Source organism: Lontra canadensis, unplaced genomic scaffold (assembly GCF_010015895.1).
Source record: "Lontra canadensis isolate GAN:19392208 unplaced genomic scaffold, GSC_riverotter_1.0 scaffold45, whole genome shotgun sequence".
Classification (NCBI taxonomy): domain Eukaryota; kingdom Metazoa; phylum Chordata; class Mammalia; order Carnivora; family Mustelidae; genus Lontra; species Lontra canadensis.
The window spans coordinates 10834067-10858658 of record NW_022631039.1 but is presented as its reverse complement, the minus strand read 5'-3'; the positions used below and the strand labels follow the sequence as shown (position 1 = coordinate 10858658).

At 45.4% G+C, this 24592-nt stretch overlaps 1 pseudogene; it reads left to right on the top strand.

Annotated features, from left to right (window-relative positions):
* Positions 1-356: 356 nt before the first annotated feature.
* LOC116876262 lies at positions 357-23198 on the top strand (annotated as a pseudogene).
* The last annotated feature ends 1394 nt before the right edge of the window (positions 23199-24592 follow it).

Here is a 24592-nt window from a genome sequence, read left to right as displayed (position 1 = left end):
TTCCTCCGGCAGTTAGAAAAACTAATCCAAAAGATTAGCAAAAATAGCCTCTCGTTAAATAGCTTGAATCTGGCGAAATGCAGGCATTTCTTCTGTTCAAATAACCTCTCCGGGATGAGAGGAAGAAAGAAGAAAAGCCGAGGGTTGCTCTAGAAGTCTGCAGATAGTGAAGTCCTTACCGGAACCAAAATTTCTTTTGTTTAAAACCAGGAAGCTTACCTTCGTCAGTGATAAACACTATATACCTGGCCCAAAAACACATCACCAAAAATTTAAGTCAAAGTAGTCGTTCTGCTGGAAATAAAAGGTCTTTCCTTTGAATCTGGGGGCAGCCATTGGCGCAAAGTTAAGCCAAAATGGGTGGTTCCCAGTAGGTCCAGGAGCTACAGAGGAAGATCCAGTTGGTGTAATGTACTTTCTTCTTGGGGTACAACGCTGGGAGGATCACCAGCTCTCTGCCCTTCACAGCACCTCCCCTCCCACCCCGCACACAACCCGGCCTGATAAAGCATGCAGACTGAGGTACAAGGGCAAGCAAGTTTATATCCTACATAAGATCCTTGTGAGACGTGGTGGCCGCCCAATGCCTAAGGGTGAGAGCTGCGGCAAGCCTGTCCATTCTAGTGTTAACCAGCTCAAATGCCTGAAGCCTTCAGTCTGTTGCAGAGGAGCAAGCTGGATGTCACAATGGGGCTCAGACAGTCTTGAGTTCTTACTGGGTTGACGAAGAGTTCACGTACAAATTCTTTGAGGATATCCTCATCGATCCATTCCATAAAGCTATTGGGAGGAATCCTGACACCCAGGGGATCACCAAACCAGTCCACAAGCACAGGGAGATGCGGGGGCTGACATCTGCAGGCCCAGAGAACGTGACCTTGGAAAATGTCCCAAGTTCAAGCAGACCACTGATGGTTCTCCGGTGGGGTGGGGGCGGGCATACAGAAGAGGCAGTCCTTCTGTCTCCCACAACCTCTCTGCCTGCCTCTCTGCCTACTTGTGATCTCTCTGTCAAAAATAAAACTATTTGCATCCCTCTTAAAAGATTTTTATTCATTTATTTGACAGAGAGATCACAAGTAGGCAGAGAGGCAGGCAGAGAGAGGGGGAAGCAGGCTCTCTGCCAAGCAGAGAGCCTGACATGGGGCTCAATCCCAGGACCCCAAGATCATGACCTGAGCTGAAGGCAGAGGCTTAACCCACTGAGCCACCCAGGCATCCCAATAAATAAAATCTTAAAAAAAGAAAAACCCAAAAAACAAAATGCCGTTTGGTTCAATAGGTTGTGAAATAAATTCTGTAAAAGTGGAATGCAGAAGTTGGCCATGTAGAATTGTTGGTGCGTTTGTTGAAACTTACAGCTTCACTGGGGTGAGGTCACTCTCTGCTGGTTTACTCTCCAATGGCTGCTTTTAGGGGTTTGGTAAGAACAAGCATATTGCACTGGCTTTTGCTTGGAAATGTGAAGAATATACTAATCTTTTCTCATGGTCGTATGTGGAATAATAAAGTTAATGAGGTAGGGCCCACATTTTTAGGTTGAATCCAATATTCCATTTATGAAACTGCTATTCCTAAAAGAATAGTTTAGGGGCACCTGGGTGGCTCAGTAGGTTAAAGCCTCTGCTTTTGGCTCAGGTCATGATCCCAGGGTCCTGGGATCGAGCCCTGAATCGGGCTCTCTGATCAGCAGGGAGCCTGCTTCCCTTCCTCTCTCTCTGCCTGCCTCTCTGCCTACTTGTGATCTCTGTCAAATAAATAAATAAATAATCTTTAAAAAAAGAAAAAAGAATAGTTTAAAAGAACGCTACCATTTTCAGGAGAATTGAATAAACCTGTTGTGAGAGGGTTCTTGTACAAATGAAAATAAATCCTGTTTAGCCTAAGCGGAAGGAAAGAACGAAAGGAAGGAAGGACAGAAGCAAGCAAGAAAAAGAAAGAAAGAAAGAAAGAAAGAAAGAAAGAAAGAAAGAAAGAAAGAAAGGAAGAAAGAAAGAGTGCTAACTTCCTTCGGGTCAGCCCTGGGCATCCCTGGTTTATTTCAGTGCATTTAATTGGTTTCTGCATGTTTGGAAATCAGTAGGTCCTGAAGCTTTCTCTACAGCTTTGTGTGTGTGTGGTGGGGGGCATACGAGTCTCAGCCCCCCTCAACCCTGGCAGCCACAGGCCCAGAAGCAGGCTTTGCCTTCCAAACTTGTAGGTACACAGAATATTTCCATTTGAGAAGTGTTTGCGGTTGCTTTTTTTTTTTTCTTTAAAGATTTTATTTACTTATTTGACAGACAGAGATCACAAGTAGGCAGAGAGGCAGGCAGAGAGAGAGGAAGGGAAGCAGGCTCCCTGCTGAGCAGAGAACCCGATGTGGGGCTCAATCCCAGGACCTTGGGATCACGACCGGAGCCGAAGGCAGAGGCCTTAACCCACTGAGCCACCCAGGTGCCCCTTGAGGTTGCTTTTTAACTTAAAACAGCTTTGGGGAAAAAAAAATGCTAAGTGAAATAAGCCAGACACAAAAGGACCGATATTGTATGATTCTATTTTGGTAAGAGACCTAGAGTAGTCAAAGTCCTAGAGACTAAGTAGAAGGTGGGCTCCAGGCGTTGGGGGAAGGGATGGGGGTGAGTGTTTAATAGGGACAGAGTTGCAGTTCAAGAAGATGAGAAAGTTCTGGGGCGCCTGGGTGGCTCAGTGGGTTAAGCCTCTGCCTTTGGCTCAGGTCATGATCTCAGGCTCCTGGGATCGAGCCCCGCATCGGGCTCTTTGCTCCTCGGGGAGCCTGCTTCCTCCTCTCTCTCTCTCTCTCTGCCTGCCTCCCTGCCTACTTGTGATCTCTGTCTGTCAAATTAATAAATAAATAAAGATGATAAGAAAGTTCTGGAGATGGGGGGTGGTGATGGTTGCCCACCTGCATGAATGTGCTTAAAGTCCCTGAACTGGAAACTCAAAACTCGTTAAAAATGATAAATTGTATGTTTTGTGTTTTTTACAACCCCTCCCCCGCCCCACAACCACCACCATTAGCTGCCAGTGAGCTCCCTAGCTCAGTAGTAAGAGTTGGGGGTCAGACATTCAGACCGGGTTCGAATCCCACTTCCACCACCTTGCCGTGTGACCTCGGCGAGGCATGTAACCTCTGACCCTCCGTTACCTTCTTCTTCTTCCTCTTCTTCTTCTTCTTCTTTTTTTTTTTTTAAAGATTTTATTTATTTATTTTAGGGACAGAAAGAGGGAGAGAGCGTGTTCGAGTGGGGAGAAGAGCAGAGGGAGAGGGAGAGAATCCCAAGCAGACTCTGGGCTGAGTGTGGAGCCCGACATGGAGCTCAGATCTCATGACCCCGAGATCGTGACCTGAGCCAACAAACCAAGAGTTGGATGCTCCAGCAACTGAGCCCCCAGGAGTCCCACCTTCTTTATAAAAGGTGTTAATGTCTACACTGTGAGGGGTGTTAGGGAGACTCTTGTGCATAAAGCATGCCAAGTGCCTTGTCCTGTGTTTGCACAAGGTAGACGCCCAACAAATGGCGGATGGAATTGGGAGTAGAGTCATTGTCTCCTTGAGGGCTTAAATTCATTTAAATACTACGTAATAATAGTTTAAAAGAATAGCTAGGTCTAATCATGTTAAGATTACTTTTTTTTTTAACTTTCTAGCTAAGAATATGGTTAAAATTAAAATTAAAAACGGGGGCACCTGGCTGGTTCAATCGTTGGAGCATGTATGTGACTCTTGGTCTCCGGGTCTTGGGTTCAAGCCCCAGGCTGGGTGTGGAGCTTACTATAACAACAACAACAACAACAACAACAACCACAACAACTGATTTTTGGCTTTGTAGTTGCTAATTTTAAGTGCAGATGTATCCTAAATATTGTATATGTACAATGGGGGCACCAAAAGGATTGTTATGACTAAAGTTCAGATCTGGTTATTGGTATGGTCACCAGCATTGGTGGTGAAAGAGAAAATTCCACGGGAGGAAGTATGTGCAATATGTACGTTCTGTCTAGAAAGATTTAAAAGGTGAAAATAAAAAGCTTATGCAGCTGGTCGACTAAGAACATCTGAGTGCCTACAGGCCTGAGTGTGTGAGTTCTCCCATTAGGCAGCCTGGGCGGGTGGCCCAGCCCCATCCCTTCTGAATCATGGCCAACAGTGGTGTTGAAGGTCAGGGACAACTCCAAATGGGTTTAAGGAAGATCTACTGAATTTGTTGGAACAGTAACTTGGGAGGTGTGCTGGGAGACCTGAAAACTACTTCACATGGCACTTGTGTTCTCTCTCTTTTTTTTTTAAGATCTTTTATTTATTCATTTGAGAGAGAACGTGAGAGCACACAAGTGGGTGGAGGGGTGGGGGGAGAGGGAAAGGGGGAGCAGACTCCCTGCTGAGCTGGGAGCCCAGCCTGGGGCTTCTTCATTTCAGGACCCCAAGATCATGACCTGAGCCAAAGTCAGATGCTTGACCCACCAAGCCACCCAGGCGTCCCCTTTGGCCAAATTATTAAATATCCAGGCTTCCCGCTTGCAAGAGTTTGGGTCCCTCCACTTTCCTGATTTGACCAGCTACCTTAGCAAACAGGACTCAACTTTTAATAACCTATTAGTTCGATCAATTTGTTACTGTTTCCATTTTGCGTGTCAAATAAAACTAGAAGTTGGAAGACATTAATTTAAACTGAGCCTGGGTGTCTGGTGGAATTGTTTAGGGCTAAAGGCATGTGTTTAATGTCAGTGGAAGAGGATCAAGACACAAGCATATGCCTTCCTTAAACAAAATTTTTTTTCCTCCTGCTCACAAAGCATCTTTTCAACTGATCACGATACTCAGGTTAATTTGCTTACCAAATTATATTTCCATATGTTGTTAGTAAAAATTTCTTATCGAGGTGAAATTTACACAACACAAATTAACTATTTTATTTATTTATGTATTTGATGGAGAGAGAGATCATAAGTAGGCACAGAGGTGGGCAGAGAGAGAGGGGGGAAGCAGGCTCCCTGATGAGCAGAGACCCCCATGCGGGACTCGATCCCAGGACCCTGAGATCATGACCTGAGCCGAAGGCAGAGGCTTAACCCACTGAGCCACCCAGGCACCCCAAATTAACTATTTTAAAGTGAACAATTCAGGTGTAATTTAGAACATCCACAGTGTTGTGCAAACACGACCTCTATTTCCAAAACATTTTCATCACCCCAAAAGGAAACTTGGACCCATTAAGCAGTTGCCTTCCATTCCTTACTCCCCATGGGGTTGCTTATTCTGGATATTTTGTATACACAGAATCATAGGCCATGTGACCTTTTGTGATTGGCATCTTTCATTTGTCATGTTTTCAAGGTCCATCTACATTGTAATATGTATCAATACTCCATTCTTTTTTTTATTACTGAATAATATTCCTCGGACATATTAGTAGACATATGGTAATTTGTTTACCCATTTAGTTGATGGACATGTGGGCTCTTTCCGGCCAGCTTGATGGACCCAAGTGGCTCTTGGGACCATGCTGTGATGGTAGACACCAGCCAGAATCCACAGTCTTACAACGTTGTCTTATTTATGGGGCAGAACGATCGTCAGACATGACATTCAATGAATGCACATGAATTTCACTGAAGTTCCTAGATCTGGAGTTAATCAATTAATATCCTTCAGGGATTTTTATTCTCCTAGGATTCATTTTTAAATCTGACATTTGGAAAACGTGCTCTTTTTTAACACCAGAGAATAAGGTCATTGTTACTCAGTCAACTCCCTAGTATTTTATTCTTAGCCATGCAGAATATTTTTTTTTTAATCTTTCTCTGATTTCTGTTGCATAAACTGTGTGTACCAGTGGTTCTCGAGCTAGACTGGTCATAAGAGTCCCTGGAAATACGTAATAGCCATGCAGATGGCCAAGATAGCCCAATTTAGAAAGGCAGGTTAGAATCTGCATCTTTGTGTGCTCTAAAGTGATTTGTAGATAAAACTTTGTGAAACAGATATCCTGAGTTAGCCAGTAAAAATCTATCAGATTGGATGATGGAACTTTTTTTGATATACCAAGTTGAAAGATATGTTTAAAATAATCCATTAGGAGTGCCTGGGCGGCTCCATCAGTGAAACATCAGCCTTTGGGTCGGGTCATGATCCCAGGGTCCTGGGATCGAGCTCCACGTCGGGCTCTCTGCTCAGCAGGGAGCCTGCTTCTCCCTTTGCCTGCCTCTCTGCCTATTTATGATATCTCTCTCTCTCTGTCAAATAGATAAATAAAATCTTTAAAAAAATTTTTTTTGTTGAAAGTAAGTTTTGTTAATCAAGACAGACTTTATAGCTGCTCCCATGTGATTTTTTTGAACTGAAAAAAATAATTATAGATTATAACAGGAAGTTATAACAAAATGTATAGGGAGGTCCCCTATGCCCTTCATCCAGCTGGGACCAAGGGAAGCATCTTGCATTACTGTTGGTACCTTATATATTATTAGATATAATATACATTACTATGTGTACCTATGATATATAACATGTATATTACATGTATGTATATTATTATTAGAATAATTGGAATTATTCTTGAAATAATTAGAATCGACATTGACATAATCTAGGGCTGATCTAGATTTCACCAGTTTTACTCATTCGTGTGTGTGTGTGCGTGCACGTATGTGTGTAGGTCAATGTAGCTTTATCACACATGTAGATTCATGTACACACCATTACAATTAAGACATAGAATTGTTCCCTCACTGCAAGGGTCCCTTGTGTTGTCTTTTTCTTTTCTTTTTTTTTTTTTAAGATTTTTATTTATTATTTGAGAGAGAGAGCAAGAGAGTGAGAGAAAGAGAGAGTGCAAGCGGAGTGAAGGGCAGAGGGAGAAGCAGTCTTCCCGCTGAGCAGGACTCCCCTCCACCCCCCCAACCCCATGTGGGACTCAATCCCGGGACCCTGAGATCATGACCTGAGCAGAACGCAGAGGCTTAGCTGACTGAGCCATCCAGGTGCCCCTAGATTGCTCTTTTACTGTTGAATTTGGAGAGATAGTTATGTGTTCTAGATATTCCACTAAAATTATCTTTAATGCTTTTTCTGATGACAGAGGTAATACATGCTCATTATTTTAAAATCCCAGCATCTCGGAAATATATAATACAGAGCGTGAAAGTTCTCCCTCATCCTAGTACAGATCTGATTGTATTAACTGATCATCGGAGGGTTTTTTTCTTATGCATACACTATAGACATACTTGTATCGATACTTTTTATTTTAGCCAAAGGGGATGGCATGTGAACTGTTTAAAACTTGCTTTTGTTTCTTTTTAAAAAAATATTTTGTTTATTTATTTAAGAGAGAAAGAGACAGAAAGAGAGCACAAGCAGAGGGAGCAGCAGGCAGTGGGAGAGGGAGAAGCAGGCTCCCCGCTGAGCAGGGAGCCCGATGCAGGGCTCAATCCCAGGACCCTGGAATCATGACCTGAGCCAAAGGCAGATGCTTAACCAACTGAGCTCCCCAAGTGCCCCTAAAACTTGCTTTGGCTTCATTTCACGATAAATGGTGGACATCTTTACCCATCACCTGGTAGAGACCTGCTTCGGGCTTTCAAACATCTGCACAATCGTCCAGTTATACACACAGGACTTTAGAACCACAAAGAAAGGGGTGCCTGGGTGGCTCAGTAGGTTAAGCCTCTGCCTTTGGCTCGGGTCATGTTCCCGGGGTCCTGGGATCGAGCACCGCATCGGGCTCTCTGCTCGGCGGGAAGCCTGCTTCCCCCTCTCTCTCTGCCTGCCTCTCTGCCTACTTGTGATCTCTGTCTGTCAAATAAATAAGTAAAATCTTAAAAAAAATAAAAATAAAAAAGAGAACCACAAAGAAAGCATTCACTCGAAGGGCAGGAAAGTTCCCATTGTATTCTACATTTCATTTATGTTTGGCATTTATCATCCTGAAGCATGTGGTTTTTCAGAATCTTGAAGCCAAGGCAGCTGTCAATTTTAACTGAGCTCCTGCTTTTGAGTTAGACATTAGTAATGTGGACCATTGGCCTCTTAAGTTTTTATGTACGAAGTTTCCTTAGCCTCTCCCCCATATTTTGCCTTCAGAGCCTCCTACCCTGGTGTAAATTAAGCTTTGGATAAAAAAACAACTCCAGGTATCAAACTACAACCAGCCCTGGGAACAGAGCTTTGAGACCTTTGCTCTGCTGCTTTGTGACTTTGTGAAATGGATCTGACGATTTGCACAAAAATTCCTGCCTCTCCTTGGGACCTGATTAAAAGTCCAAGTCCCAACAGTGCCTCCCAGGTGCTATGTCAACTGTACTGTGTTCTTTGCTGACCTCCTCTCCTGTCCCTGGCTCGATGACTGCCATTCCACTGGCTTCCACGTCCTTCTAGAAGTGGGCACACAGTGGCCCAAGAGCCTTTGCCCTGGGCTCCTTCTTTGAGAACTCCTCTCCCACACCCCAGCCCAGCCCACAACACTCACTCCTTCCCTCCCTCTTTGCTCCTAGTCACCTTCTTTAATTAAAAACAAATTAGAGGGGCGCCTGGGTGGCTCAGTGGGTTAAAGCCTCTGCCTTCGGCCCAGGTCATGATCCCAGGGTCCTGGGATCGAGCCCTGAATCGGTCTCTCTGCTCAGCAGGGAGCCTGCTTCCCTTCCTCTCTCTCTCCCTGCCTCTCTGCCTACTTGTGATCTCTGTCTGTCAAATAAATAAATAAAATCTTAAAAAAAAAATTAGAAAAAGAAAAAAAGTTAAAAAAAGATTAGTTACTTTAAGTATAGCATATTTGTCAAGGTAGGTCAATGGTATTATTTCTCAGTTTATGCACTTTTTTTTTTGAAGATTTATTTATTTATTTGAGAGAGAGAAAGAGGGCAGGGGGGAGGGGCAGAGGGAGAGGGAGAAAGGGTCTTAAGCAGGCTCTGTGCTAAGTGTGGAGCCTGACTTGGGGTTTGATCTCACGATCCTGAGATCAGACCTGAGCCAAAATCAAGAGGCCGAGGCTTAACCAACTGAGCCACCCAGGTGCCCCAGTTATTACACATTTCATTTATCTATCTATCTATCTATCTATCTATCAGAGAGAGAGAGAGTGAGTATAAGCAGGGGGAGCAGCAGGCTCCCCTCTGAGCAGGGAGCTCAACGTGGGGCTCAATCCCGGGATCCCGGGATCATGACCTGAGCCGAAGGCAGACGCTTCACTGACTGAGCCACCCAGTGCCCCTATACACATTTTTAATAGAAAAATAGGGGAAAATGTTTCAGCATTGTAAGGCCTAGCTCTTGAACATCTAGGATACTCATCTTCCTTTATTCTGGGTAACAGAAGGATATAAACTTAAAAACTTAAAATAACTTGATAAAAACATGACTTAAAAATATTTTCTCTGCACAGCTCCCTTCCCCCGGTAGTAACACCATTTCATCTCCAAAAAGGAGTTAAAAATCCTCTTATCAATGGAGAACAAGAGAAGTATGAACAGGGAGCCCTGGCTGTTCCCATTATATGGTCATCTTGCTTCCAAGATTCCTTTTCCCACAGCCTTTGTTGGTTTTGTTTTATTTTTATTTTTTTTAAAGATTTTATTTATTGGGGCGCCTGGGTGGCTCAGTGGGTTAAAGCTGCTGCCTTCGGCTCGGGTCATGATCCCAGGGTCCTGGGATCGAGCCCCGCATCGGGCTCTCTGCTCAGCAGGGAGCCTGCTTCCTCCTCTCTCTCTCTGCCTGCCTCTCTGCCTACTTGTGGTCTGTCAAATAAATAAATAAAATCTTAAAAAAAAGGTCTTACTTATTTATTTGACAGAGAGATACGTCACATGATACGCCACGCAACTATCACCACTATCTGTCTCCAGAGCTTTCCAACCTGTAAGCAAAACGGTGACTCTGTCCCCATCAGACACGCACTTCCCTTCCCCCGGCCCCAGCCCCATGCACCCACCCCTCCTTCCTGTCTCTGCCACTCCGGGGCCTCCTAGAGGTGGAGTGGCCCATGTATTTGTCTTTGTGACTGGCTCATTTCACCCGGCAGCATGTCCTCAAGGTTCATCCATGTTGTGGCGGAGGCCAGAATTGCCTTTAGCTTTTAAGGATGAATAATATTCCATTACGGGGATGGGCCACCTCTTGGTCTATCCGTTCTTTCATGATGGACACGTGGGTTTCTTCCAGTGTTTGGGTTCCCGTGAATAATGCCAACTGCCTTCCCATCATGGAAACCTGTTCCTTGAAGACAGGGATGGTTGCCTGCTTTTCTAGGCTCTACTCTGGGACACACAAAGACATCGGGTAATCACGCAGACTTCTTGCAAAAGAGCCATGGACAGGCATGTCTCCTCCGCACTCTCCCACTGGAAGGAGGTGGCCGGCTTGGGTTCACTGTTGCGTTTTCCCAGCTCTTCATGTTCTAGATAGGAGTCCTCTGTTGGCTCCGGGACTGGCGAAGGACTTCTCCGTCGGCGATTTGTCTTTTCATTCTGTTATCAGGGTCTTCTGCAGAGCAGACGTTTTAAATTTTAATTAGGTCCAATTTGTCAATTTCCCCTTTTATGGATATAGGACGATAGGGGTTTTCTCAGTAGTAAAATACACACGATATAAAATTTACCATCCGTGTCCTCTGGCACATTCGCAGTGCTCGGCAACCATCAGTGTGTCTAGTTCCAGAACATTTTTATCACCCGAAAAGGAACCCCTGCACCCATTCTCTCCTCACCCTCTCCCCACAGACCCTGCTTTTTATCTCTATGGGTTTGCCAACTCTGCACATTTCAAAGATAAGCGGAATCCTACACTATGTGGCCTTTTGTGTCTGGCTTCTTTCGCTTAGCATGAGGCTTTCAGATGACATGTTTTGGTCAGACTCGTGGCTCTGCACGGAAGGTCTGCACCTCCCAGCTCAGCCTCTCCTCCCCCTCGTCCTGCACACACTCTCCCCTGCCGCCAGCTCCTATTCTGGCTCTTGGGGCCCAGCTGCTCCAGACACGTGACTCTGTCCTGGCAGTTTCCCAGGGTTCCAGCTCTAGCCCTTACCTCACGCCTGCCGCCACCACCAAAGTCTGCTCCTCCCCCATTCCCCCCTAACCCTCCAATGTGAAACCCTCCACTTGTCCTTGCCCAAAGCCCACCCCCAGAAATCACTTACAGACAGAGAAAATGGGCTTCAGAGTCAGACCACCTGATGCACCTGGGCAAGAAACTCAACCTCACTAAGCCCTAGTGTCCTCCTCTGTCAAGTGAGAAGATGACACCTGTCCCACAGTCACTGTGAGGAGGAAATGAGGGAGGCAGGGGGCACTTAGCCCGATGAGGCATTTGGCACAGAGGAAAGTGGCTGATGTTTGTGGCAGATTGTATTTGGCGAAGATGGTCACAATGGTATCTCCTGTCCTACATGCTTTTCTAGAACCTCGTCACCCCATCAGGAGATGAACTGTAAACCCATCCCCTTGGACTTGGATGTGAGCAAACTTGACCATTTGTAACTAATGTGACATAAATGATACTCCATGACTTGCAAGTCTGGGTCATAAAAGGCTATGTACCTCCTGCTTTGTCGGCCAAACACTGGGGCTTGGAGCCTTGCGCCGTCATCCCAGAACCATGCAGGAGGCTGACATGCTGTAGGGAAGCCCAGACCATGGGGAGGCCACACATGGGTGTTGTGGCTGACCACCCCAGTTGAGGTCCCACCTGGAAAGCGGCATCAGTTGCCAAACGTGTGAGTGAAGGTGCCTCCCCATGATTCTAGCCCCTGGCATCCGGTTCCCACACCCCTCCCAGCCTTTGGGTCTTCCCAGCTAAAGTGTCAGACCTCATAGGTTTGGGTCAAGTCAAGGGTCAAATCATCCTGCAAAGGCTCAATGGTCATGCCTTACCCACAGAATCCATCAATGTAATAAAATGGTGGTTTTAGGGGCACCTGGGTGGTTCAGTCATTAGGCACCTGCCTTCAGCTCGGGTCATGGTCCCAGAGTCATGGGATCGAGCCCTACATCCAACTCCCTGCTCGGCAGGAAGCCTGCTTCTCCCTCTCCCACTCCCCCTGCTTGTGTTCCCTCTCTCACTGTGTCTCTCTCTGTCAAACAAATAAATAAATAAAATCTTTAAAAAAAATCACTTAAAAGAAATTAATTAATTAATAAAATGGTGGTTTTATACCTGTAGGCTTGGGCTGTTTGTTACGCAGCCGTAGTAACTAGAACAATGCTAACGACACTGTCTTGCCAGTTTGACCTGCTTAGTCTATCTGAATCTGGCTGCTTCTCCCTGTCTGTCTCCATTTGTACTGCCTTAGCTGGGGCCCTTATGTTTTACCTGCATCAGATTCCAAGCATGTCTTTCTGCCTCCCATCTCGACCCTCCAAGCCTTCCTTCCCCCACACCAATCTTTCTAAACATAACCACAGCCCAATTGCCTCACCCAGTCCTTACCCAAGTAATGACTCCTCGTCATCTATAATGAAAGTCTGCAGAGATTAATCACAACACTGAAAGACCCATAATTAAGGGAAACACGACTCACTAAGAAGGAGGTATTTTACCTCACTTTATTCCAGTCTGCTCCAACACTGCCTGGAGGGGGAAAAAAAAAAAAGATAAAGAATGTGATAATGCTTACAAGAGTTTGATATTTTTGGAAACAGAAAGTAGGTTCTCGACTTGGGAAACATGCAAGTACTGAGTCTAGCCAGCCACGAAAAGTTTACCTTAAAACCCTTTCAGGCCCTGAGGATTCCAGATATAAAGGTAAAAAGTGACAGATTCTTGAGTTAGGAACTTAATCACCTACAGGAGAATTAAATGTCATTTAGTCCTGCGTGCTTTTCAAGCACATGGCTGTTCTTAGCTGTTCCACAACCCAGAACAAGGCCTTGGCCTGGGGATGCTGGGTGAGTGAGGCCTGGGTAAACAGACCCAGGAATTCAGGGTCCTTATGGATAAACGTTGGCCACCCAACATTTCCTCAAAATTCACCCTTCCCCCTTTAAGTGTCAGCAGTGGGGTGCTTGCCTTTTGGCAGATGCATTTCCTTCCTTCCTTCCCTCCTTCCTTCCTTCCTTCCCTCCTTCCTACCTTTCTTTCTCTTTAGGCTCTCTACCCCCAATGTGGAGCTCGAACTTATGACCCTGAGATCAAGAGTTGCATGCTCTTCTGACTGAGCCCACCAGAAACCACCATCTTATTATTATTTTTAAAATTTTATTTATTTATTTGACAGAGAGAGAGAGCACAAGCAGGCAGAACAGCAGGCAGAGGGAGAGGGAGAAGCAGGCCTCCCCGCTGAGTAAGGAGCCCGACATGTGGCTCTATCCCAGGACCCCAGGACCATGACCCAAGCCAAAGGCAGTTGCCCAACCAACTGAGCCACACGGGCGCCCTCCCCAACTTATTTTTGAATTTTCTTTTTCTTTCTTTTTTTTTTTAAAGATTTTATTTATTTATTTGACAGACAGAGATCACAAGTAGGCAGAGAGGCAGTCAGAGAGAGGAAGGGAAGCAGGCTCCCCACTGAGCAGAGAGCCCGAAGCGAGCTCGATTCCAGGACCCTGGGGTCATGACCCGAGCCGAAGGCAGAGGCTTTAACCCACTGAGCCACCCAGGCGCCCTGGCAAATACATTTTAGAGGGTGTTACTCGTCAGAGGTCGTTTTAACTGATCCTGGAAAACGAGACTCCATTTGGGGCCACCTCTAGTAGTAGCTGTTTTAGGGACTTTAGATCAGGAAGACTTTCTTCTTCGTTACTTACTCAGTATGTAGCCAAGATTACTTTGGAACATGTAGTAAAATTTTGAAGTAAACTGCAATGAAAAGGCCTTTTCAAAGTGGGGAAAATGGAAATAACTTTTTAAAATGTCTTTTGTCTTTGAACCATGAAGCTGTGCTTTGAATGTGGCTCCTTGCCACTGTCATTTTTTAAAGCTAAGGTCTCTTGTATAAAGCCTAAAATTCTTATGTTGAAAGGCACTTCCTTCTGTTATTTTATCACCTTCCTGGTTTTGTCTAATCTCGCTCAGATTACAGTCGTATTTCTTGGTCTTTTTAATGTGCATATTAAAATTTCAGACACAGAGTCTTTGTTCTGCCGTCTTGACTTTTCATGCACTCTTAGACATATTTTGGGACACGTACAAAGAAGAATGTTTGGCTCTAAATATTCTCATGTTTTTAAACCCACTTTGTCAAGTTTGACTTCTAAAATTTTCATGAGTTCTGGTGAGGTATTCTATTTAGAGAGTATTTTGTTTTAATTAAAGCCCGTCTTAAGAGGCATTTGGTTTTTGCCAAGAATGTGCTTTCTCCCTTAAAGAACCGGTTATATTTATAACATTCATAAACTAAGTTATTAGCAAAGGCAAAATTTTAGCTGCATCGTGTCTGTATCTTCTCATTTCATGAGAATAAAAGAGAATAGGAATGAGCTAAAGCCAAAACATAATCATGACAAATCAAGACACTACGAACGCACATGGACTTTATTTTCAATAATTTGTTTCTTAAATGTTGGATTTTAAAATTGTTTTGCACAAAAATTTTTTGTCTCTGAAAAGAATGCAGTGGTAGGCTGCGATATTTGAGTGCTGGGTGTGTTTTATTTGTTACTGTGTTTCTGCTCAAACTACGGAGAAAAGTGGGCGCCTGGGTGGCTCAGTCGGTTAGGCAGCTGCCTTTGGCTTGAATCATGATCCTGGGGTCCTGGGATCGAGCCCTGCATTGTGCTCCCTGCTCATCAGGGGGCCTGCTTCTCCCTCTCCCTCTGCTGTTCTCTCTGCTCGTGCTCTCTCTCTCGGTCAAATAAATAATTTTTTAAAAAATATCTAAAAAAAATAAAATAACTGTGGAGAAAAACTAGAGTGGAAACTTCAATTTTTCCTTAATTCAATTAAACTACATTTAAAAATGGAATGATTTTTTCCCCTGGATATTACAATACAAGTCCATATAATAGGATATACGGAAAATACAGAAAAACAGGCCCAGGAAAATTAAAGTCATCCACGGACCTCTTAGCAAAGGACAACTAATGTGAGTATTTTGGTGTTTTGTCAGTAATACTTTATATATGACTTTTTTCTTCTGATGTGGTTAGAATCGTATTGTATTATGTATATGTATATGTACATATACATAAAAATACATATATATTTTTTTAAACCCTGCCCTTTTACTGTGTTAAAATCCACATAACATAAAATTTATAATTTTAGCCATTTTTTAAGTGTATAGTTAAGTGGGATTGAATACGTTCCCCACCATTCACTGCCAGAACTTTTTCTTTTTATTTATTTATTTATTTATTTATTTATTTATTTTGATTTGACAGACAGAGATCACAAGTAGGCAGAGAGCCAGGCAGAGAGAGAGAGGAGGAAGCAGGCTCCCTGCTGAGCAGAGAGTCAGATGCGGGGCTTGATCCCAGGACCCTGGGATCATGACCTGAGCCAAAGGCAGAGGTACCAGAACTTTTTCATCTTCCCAAACTGAATCTCTGTCCCCATTAAACAATGACTCCCCAGTCCCTGGCAACCCCCATCCTACTTTCTGTCTGTATGAATTTGTTATCCTGCTTTTATTATTATTTTATTGAGGTATAATTGACCTATAACCTTATATCAGTTTTGGGGAGCCTGGCTGGCTACATTGGTTAAGTGTCCAACTCTTGATTTTGGCTCAAATCATGGTCTCAGGATCGTGAGATTGAGCCCCTCCCCCATCAGGTCCTGCGCTGTGTGTGGAACCTGCTTAAAATTCTCTCTCTCCCTCTGCCCCACCCCACCCAACCACCCACTCACGCATGTGCACTCTCTCTTTCAAAAAAAGCAACCCAACCCCCCTAAAATTATATCAATTTCAAGGATACAACAAAACAATTCAATATCCGTATACACTGTGACGTGATCGTCTCAAGTGTACTTAATATCTGTCACCATAAGTAGTTACAAAATCTTTTTCTTGTGATGAGAACTTTTAAGATGTACTCTTTTGTTAATTTTTATTTATTTATTTATTTAAAACATTTTATTTATTTATTTGACGGAGAGAGAGATCACAAGCAGGCAGAGAGGCAGGAAGAGAGAGAGGGGGAAGCAGGCTCCCTGCTGAGCAGAGAGCCTGATGCCGGGCTCCATCCCAGGACCCTGAGATCATGACCTGAGCCGAAGGCAGAGGCTTAACCCACTGAGCCACCCAGGCACCCCTCTTGTTAATTTTTAAATATGCAATGCTGTTAACTATATTTACCATGCTCTACATTCCATTCCCATGACTTATTTATTTTAGAGCTGAACATCTGTATCTTTTAACCCCCTTCATCTGTTTGCCCCTGACCCCAACTCCACCTCTGGCAACAACCAGTCTTTTCTCTGAATCTATGAGCTCATTTGTTTTGCTTTGTTTATTTGTTTCTGGATTCCACATGTAAGTGAGATCATAACCGTTTTTGTCTTTGTCGACTTATACTTCACTTAGCACAATGCCCTCAAAGTCCACACATTTTGTGGCAAATGGCAAGATTTCATTCTTTTTTATGGCTGAATAATTAACACTCCATTGTGTGTGTATTATTTATATGTATATGTACAATTTTGTTTAGCCATTCATTCAATGAACAGGGGTTGTTGATATCTTTTCAAATTAGTGTTTTTGGGTGGCTCAGTCAGCTCGGCGTCTGATTCTTGATTTTGACCTAGGTCGTGATCTCAGGGTCATGAGATGGAGCCCCAAGTCACACTCAGCATGGAATCTGCCTGTCCTGTTCCCTCTGTACCTCCCCCTCCTTCCTCTCTCTCAAATAAATAAATACAAAATCTTTTTTTAAAAATTAGTGCCTTTGTTGTCTTTGAATAAATACCCAGAAGTGGGATTGCTAGATCATAGTTTTAATATGTTGCGGAAACTTCATAGTGGTTTGCACCAATTTGTGTGGTCCCAGCAACAAAGCACGAGGGCTCCCTTTTCCCTTTATCCTCATCAACACTTGTTATTGCTTGTTTTTTTTTTTTTTTGATGCCTCAAAACTTAAAGTTTTGAGATTCAAAGTTCTAGTTCCCAAACAATTTCATTCCCCCAAAAGGAAAACCTGTCCACTCTAGTGGCCACTCCCCATCCCTCCAGAATCTGTCAACCAGCAAGCCATGCCTGTCTCTGGGGACTTGCCTATTCTAGCTGTTTCATATAAATGGATAATCATACAGCATGTGATCTTTTGTGTCTGGCTTCTTTCACTCAGCGTCATATTTTCAAGGCTTATCCACGTAACACACATCAGTGCGTCATTCCTTTTTATGGCTGAGAAATGTTCCATTATATGTTACTATATAGTAACACATATAATAGAAATATTATACAGTATGTTGCAAATATTATGACATATCAACATATATAATAACACATATGTTACATATAATCGTGTATATGATAATGTATAACAAGTTAATATACATATATTTTACAGATATCATAATTTGTTTATCCATTGATAGGCATTTGGGCAGTTTCCATCATTTTGCAGTTATGAATAATGCTATTATGAATATGTATATCCAAGTATTTGTTTCAATACCTGTTTTCAATTCTTTTTTTTTTTTAAAGATTCTATTTATCTATTTGAGAAAGAGAGAGAGAGAGAGAGCATGAGAGGGGAGAGGGTCAGAGGGAGAAGTAGACTTCCAGGTGAGCCGGGAGCCCAACGCGGGATTTGATTCTGGGACTCCAGGACCATGACCCGAGCCAAAGGCAGTTGCTTAACCGACTGAGCCACCCAGGTGCTCCCCCTGTTTTCAGTTCTTTTGGGCAGACCATATACCTAGGCATGGAATTGCTGGATCATAGGGTAATTTCGAGGAACTATCAGACTCTTCCATGATGGCTACACCATTTTACATTCCCAGCAGCAAGGCATGAGGGGGCCGGTTTCCCCCATCTTCACGTGGAGACCGTATCTTGAGGTTGGGTGGGGGGCTCTCTGATCCTTGGTCACAGCCGTTTGTCCATGATTAGTTTTGATAACCTTCAGCACCATTTCCCTGCACAATTCCCAGAATGGAATGTTGGCCAAAGAGCAGCCATTGTGATCTGGTAATGACCTTCAATTCTGTTAGCTTGAAAGTTCACACAAAAGCTGGAAGGGGCTTTGGGAGAAACATAGTTCAGACGTGTATCTTCTCTTGTCTCTGCTCGAATGGTTCCTGGATGGGTGCTCAATGGCACCATGGGCTGGACAGTCCCATTGTTGGACAACGACCTCCTTTCCCTGGGGCAGAAATCCATTTCTTTAGAGGTGGGGGTTCAGAGAAGGCTCCCTGGGGGAGGGGAGGTCAGAACTGCACTTTGAGGGTGTTGAGTTGACCAGGGAAGGAAATGGGGGCGGTATGTTCCCAGCAGAGGAAAAGCTGTGTACCACAGCAGTCGCCACACCAGGCGCCTTGCCGGGCAGGTTCTTCGGTGAATAACCCTGAGAGAGTTTCAGTCACCCCACACAGCCCCTCCCTGCTTCATCATCTGTCCATCTCTCCAACATCCGGGGGCTTGGCTGCCTGAGCCCCATCATTACTCCTTGTCTTGGGTTTCCGAGGAGAAATTTTGTTTTCAGTCCTCCCGGACAGGCGAATGCAACATCTATGATTAAAAGTGTCTGTTATTAAACTCTACACCTTAATGAATAACTCTGGCTGAGGTGCACGGAGTGTGAGTGGAAGTAAAATGCCCCAGAATTCACAAGAGCTCAGAGCCACCAGGAGGGTGATGGGGGGTTGGAAATGAGCAAACCCTCCCATAACTGAGCTACAGACTGTCCTCATCAACAAACTCTTCATTGTGTGTGTGTGTGTGTGTGTGTGTGTGTGTTTTTAAGATTTTATTTACTTATTTGACAGAGAGATCACAAGTAGGCAGAGAGGCAGGCAGAGAGAGAGGAGGAAGCAGGCTCCCTGCTGAGCAGAGAGCCCGATGTGGGGCTCGATCCCAGGACCCTGAGATCATGACCTGAGCTGAAGGCAGAGGCTTTAACCCACTGAGCCACCCGGGAACCCCTCCTTTTTCCTTTCTATGTGTTTTTTCTTCCTTCTTGACCTTGTGGGGTGCGAAGGATCCAAGGGCTGGGTATTTGTTGCCCAAGGAAGAATCAACTGCAAGAACATTGGGAAAGATGTGCTTCTAGGAGAAAAAGGGATTGAAAAATAGAACATGGTGTAGGTGCCATCTTCCAGGGAGCCAAAGTTCTACTGGATCTCATGGCCAAGCCCCCGCTACCCTAGAACCCTTCTCTGGTTCTAGGCTTCCCTCCCAGAAGGCAGCTCATGCTGTTTCATCTTCAGACCCAACAAGCCACCATCGGCGTCTAGTGGAGGACTCTAAAGTGGGCAGCTGCCCTTGACTTCTGGTGTGGAAGATTCAGGGGAGGGCCGGGCATCGGCAGGACTCTCAAGGGAGACCTTCTTTCCTCTGTCTTCTCTCCCTTTCCATATTCTGGTTATTAAGAATTTATTTTTCCCTTTTCATTCTCCGCGCTGCACTGGCTGTTCTGTTGGGCCCGGCCAATGCACGCCTCACTTTCTTAGATTTCCTCTCATCTTCATCACAAAATCCCTCCAGGCTGGAGCTCCTTCTCAGAAACCTGGCAATTAGGAGAGGAAGTCAGTCTCTTGCTAACACTTCATTTGGAGCCCCGTCATAAATAATTAACCTGAAGTTACACTCAGAAAACGAATGGATGGGGTGCAATTAGCAAGGCTGTGTGGGAGCTTTCTCTCCCGGGGTTTTACCCCCATTCACAAAATCCAGGAAGCGGATACTGGCCTTTCCATTAGCAGGAATGAGCTGTCCGCTTTCCAGCGCTTAGGGAGGAAACCACAGCAAGCCACTTTTCTCAGGCGCTTGAAGTTGAGATTTGTTTGCGAAGCCGGCGTCTGAGACCCAGGACAGCATTTCCTCCCACCAGCACCTTACGGTCCCTGAAGGCTGCAGCTGTGCCTTCCACTCGCAACCCCTGCCCCCCGCATCCCGCCTCCCGCCAAATGATGGGGGTTCTGGAGAAGGATGGTGGTGATGTTTGCACAGCAATGTGAATGGTTAAGATAGTCATTATTATAATATGCATATTTTAACACACACACACACAAATATATATATGGGGCGACTGGGTGGCTCTGTTGGTTAAGCAGCCGACTCTCAATTTTGGCTCAGGTCATGATCTCAGGGTCCTGGGAGGGAGCCCCATGTTGAGCTCCCCACTCTGGGAAGTCTGCTTGAGGATTCTCTCCCTCCCTCTGCTCCTCCCTCTGCTCCCATGCTCTCTCTTTCTCTCTCTAAAATAAATAAATAGGAGTGCTGGGTGGCTCAGTGGGTTAAGCATCTATCTGCCTTCGGCTCAGGTCATGATCCTGGAGTCCTGGGATCAAGCCCCATGTCAAGCTCCCTGCTTCGCGGAGAGTCTGCTTTTCCCGTTCTCTCTCCCTCTCCCACTCCCCCTGGTCGTGCTCTCTTTCTCTCTCTCTCAAATAAATAAAGAAAATCTTAAAAAAATAAATCTTTAAAAATATATATATAATTTTTCAATTAACCATTTTGACGCATTTAGCACATTTGCAATGTTGTACACCCATCCCCTCTAACTAGTTCCAGAACATTTTCATCACCTTCAGGGGAATCCCATACCCATTAAGCAGTCATGCCTTGTTCCCCTACACCCCTCTCCCCCATCCCTGGCAACCACCAATGTGCTTTCTGTCTCATGAATTTACCTATTCTAGATAGTTCTCTAGTAGGAATCATGCAGTATGGGGTCTTTTGTGTCAGGCTTCTTTCACAGGGTGTCATTTTTGGGGGGTCACCCATGTCATAGCAGTGATCAATGCTTCATTAGTTTTCGTGGCTGAGTAATATTCCACGGTATGGATGGCCACTGTTTGTTTATCCACTCATCTGTCTGTGGATGGCCACTGGGGACGTCTCTACTTCTGGTTATCGTGTGCTGCTATGATGTGTGTGTTCAAGGATTTGTCTGGGCACCTCTGCTCGAAACGTTCAGCAGCTTTTGCTCCTGGTTTCTTTCTCTCCTTGTTAAGAAGGTTCACAGCTGAGTCAAGAAATGAAAGAGGAAATAAGAAAATACATAGAGACAAATGGAGATCAAAACACCATGGTCCAAAGTCTTTGGGATGCAGTATAAGCTGTTCTAAGAGAGAAGACTGTAGAAATATAGGCTTCCTGCAAGAACGAAGAAAAATCTTAAATAAACCACTTGACTTAACACCTAAAGGACTTAGAAAGAGAAGAACAAAGCCCAAATCCAGTAGAAGAAAGGAACTAATAAGGATTAGAGCAAAAATAAATGAAATAGAGACTAAAAAAAAAAAAAAAAACCCAGTCAAACAGATCAACAAAACTAGGAGCTGGTTCATTGAAGGAAAAAAAGAAAAAAAAAAAAGAAAAGAAGGTTCGCAGTTGCTCCTTCTCATCTGTGGCTGGGCTGGTCTTGCCATGGCCTCTTGCAGCTTGTGGGACACGCAGAGCCTCTCGGAGAACCTGCCAGGTGACATGTCTCAGAGGGTCACAAATTTCAGAGGCCACCCAGCAATTAGGAGGCTGCCTCATCGTGCTCACTGGGGAGGGTTCTCCTTCAGGATGTGGGCGGGCCGTTCTGTCACTGGTTTTCTAGAAGTGCCACAAGAAGTCATAGCCTCAGAGAGGCAGGTGCACTGAGAATCCATTTCACTGAGTCACCTTTCTGTGAGCCTTACCTACAAGTCTCTGGGTATACTGTATTGCCTCACCTTTAGTACGAACAGGATGTGCAAGCACGGGGACGCTGAGATGGGAGGGAGGACGGTGCAAGCAAAGAAACTCTGTCCCAGCGTGGCTCACTGAATGACCAGCTGACACCCTAGGGGTCTCAGGGACTTGTTTCCTGCTGCCCAAAACATCTGATGAAGGGTTGCTTCCAGCAAGGAAGGAGGCATGATACACTTTTAGGCTGCAGCAGTATTTTTTTTTTAAAGATTTTATTTATTTATTTGACAGAGTGAGAGATCACAAGTAGAGAGGCAGGCAGAGAGAGAGAGAGAGGGAAGCAGGCTCCCTGCTGAGCAAAGAGCCCCATGCGGGACTCGATCCTAGGACCCTGGGATCATAACCTGAGCCAAAGGCAGTGGCTTAACCCACTGAGCCACCCAGGTGCCCCTAGGCTGCAGCAGTATTAAGCATAATCAACTATAGACTTTCTTCATTGGGCATTTCCCAGACCTTTTTAATTTTTTTAAGGATTTATTTTGGAGAGAGAGAGAGAGAGATCATGGTGAAGAGGAGCAGAGGGAGGGAGAGAGACTCTCCAGCAGATTCCTTGCTGAACATGGAGCCTGGCCTGGGGCTCCATCTCACGACCCTGAGATCATGCCCTGAGGCCAAATCAAGAGTTACACGTTTAACCAACTGAGCCACCCAGGCGCCCCGGAAACCTCTTCAATTTATTGAGGTAGAATTCACATCCTGTAAAACGACTCATTCCAAAGTGAACAGTTTGATGGCATTCGACCCATTCCCAGTGCGGGAATGTGCATCCCCCCACCTCAGAAGGAATCCTGGACCCATAAAACGGCCACCGCCCACCCAGACCCTTGCAGCGGAGTCTCTGGAAAATGCCATCCTTAGTGTGAAGTCAGGTGTCTCAGGGGACACCTGTGCCACGTGGTAGGGGCTGAACAAAGATGTGGCAGAAGACAGGGAAAGAAGGAGTCATGGGGGTGGGTGTGAGTGGGCAGGTAGGGACGTCGGGTCGTGTGTGTGGGCAACAGGCTGCAGACTCCCTGTGTGTGCGAGGCTAGGAGTAACTGGAATTGCTCTCTTTTCTTTTGCGTCCCAGAGGCCCGACGGTGTCTCGAGGGAACAGGGGAAGCAGAAGCAGGACCACTTCTGGCTCCTCCATGCTCTCCTTGTGTGGTCTCGGACACGTTACTCTGTGCTTCTGAGACTCAGCTCCCTTGTCTCCAAGGAGGGCCGGCCGTATCCTCCTGGTCAGGCCCCTGGGAGGGCTGCAGGGCAGCTAGGAGGGCCCTTGGTGCTGAGGTCGCCCCCAGCAGGTGTCTACTAGTAGTCCCCCTTACACTGTTGTCCTTATTCAGGGATGAAGATGGGGGAAATGATGGTGGTCAGGAGGAGGCTGGCGCTGTCGATGGAGGCTCCGGAGAGAAAAGGATGCAGAGAAGTAAAGAATGACAGAGACGATGGGGTGGGGACGGCTTGTTTCTTGTAATTCTTCTCTCCTTTGAACTTGGAGGCAGTGGCGGAGGGTTGTGAAGGCTGTGACTCAGCTCTCAGCCAGCTGTCCCGCAGCTTTCTGCTGAGCAAGCCGGCGCCAGAGGAAAGGCGCCTGGGGCAGTGCATTCTGCAGCAGGACAAGAATGTGATTCTTGTGTGCTGGCTTTCTAGCCCCTCTTCCACACACACACACACACACACACACACACAGAGTGCACGCCTGAGGGTGTGTCCCTCTTTCCTTGGGTAGAAGGCGAGGTTCTTCAGTTCCTAAATGGATTCTGGAATTCATTCTCCTTGGGAGGGAGGCACGAGGGCTGCCTGAGATCGGGGAACCCTGCCCTTCTCTGGGTGTCTGGGGAAGACTCTACCTTCTTAAGACCCTGAAAAGGCAGATCCAGATGGTATGAGTTTCCTGGGGTTGCAATCCCAAATTATTGCAAACTGGGTGGCTTCTGGGGCCAGAAGTCTGAGATCAAGGGGTTGGCAGGGCCACACGGTTCCTCTGTCCTAGCTTTTGGTGGCTCCCAGCAGCCTTTGGGTTTCCTTAGGGCTTGCTGCCCCCTACCCCGTCTCTGCCTCCGTGGCCCTCATGGGTCATCTTCCCCTTGTGCATGCCCTCACTTTCTTACAAGGACACCAGTCCCTGGATTGAGGGCCTGCCCACTCCAGTATGACCTCATCTGAACAAATTACATCTGCAAAGGCCCTACTTTCAGATTCATTCACATTCGGAGATTCTACATGGACATGACTTTTGGGGGGTGGCAGGGAGCGCCGTTCACCTCAGTACACAAACAGAAACTCCAAACGGCGGCAGTGATCCAAAATTCCAAAACACACGAACCTGATAACGGAGAAACACAGATTCAAAACCAGACCACCTCCGTCCACTCCCCTCTTGCTCCTCTTCCGAGCTGCTTTTTGTAGGAATTTTTAAAGTTAAAACTTTCACGGCTCCCTTGTGCCCCTTCCCAGGCAACACCACCCTGCCCCCACGTAACCACTGTTCATTTGGGGTCCTCCGGGGAGTAGGGACAGGTGCAGGGGTCATTGTGGGCAGGTAGTGAGAGCTCTTCGATGCGTTCATTGCCAGTTTTTAGAAATAGAGTTGGTTTTTACGTAGATTCTGTGACCTTGCTGAATTCACTCATAAGTTCTAGGAGATTTTTTTTTTTTTATAGATTTCTTGGAATTTTCTATTTGGACAATCTGTCATCTTTACACAGAAACACTTTAATTTTTTTCCCTTTGTCATCTCAAAGTCTTTTATTTCTTTTCTTGCTTTATTGTGTGGGCTAGAACTTCCAGTGCTATGTTGAGTGGCAGTGGTGAGAGTGGGATCCTGGCTT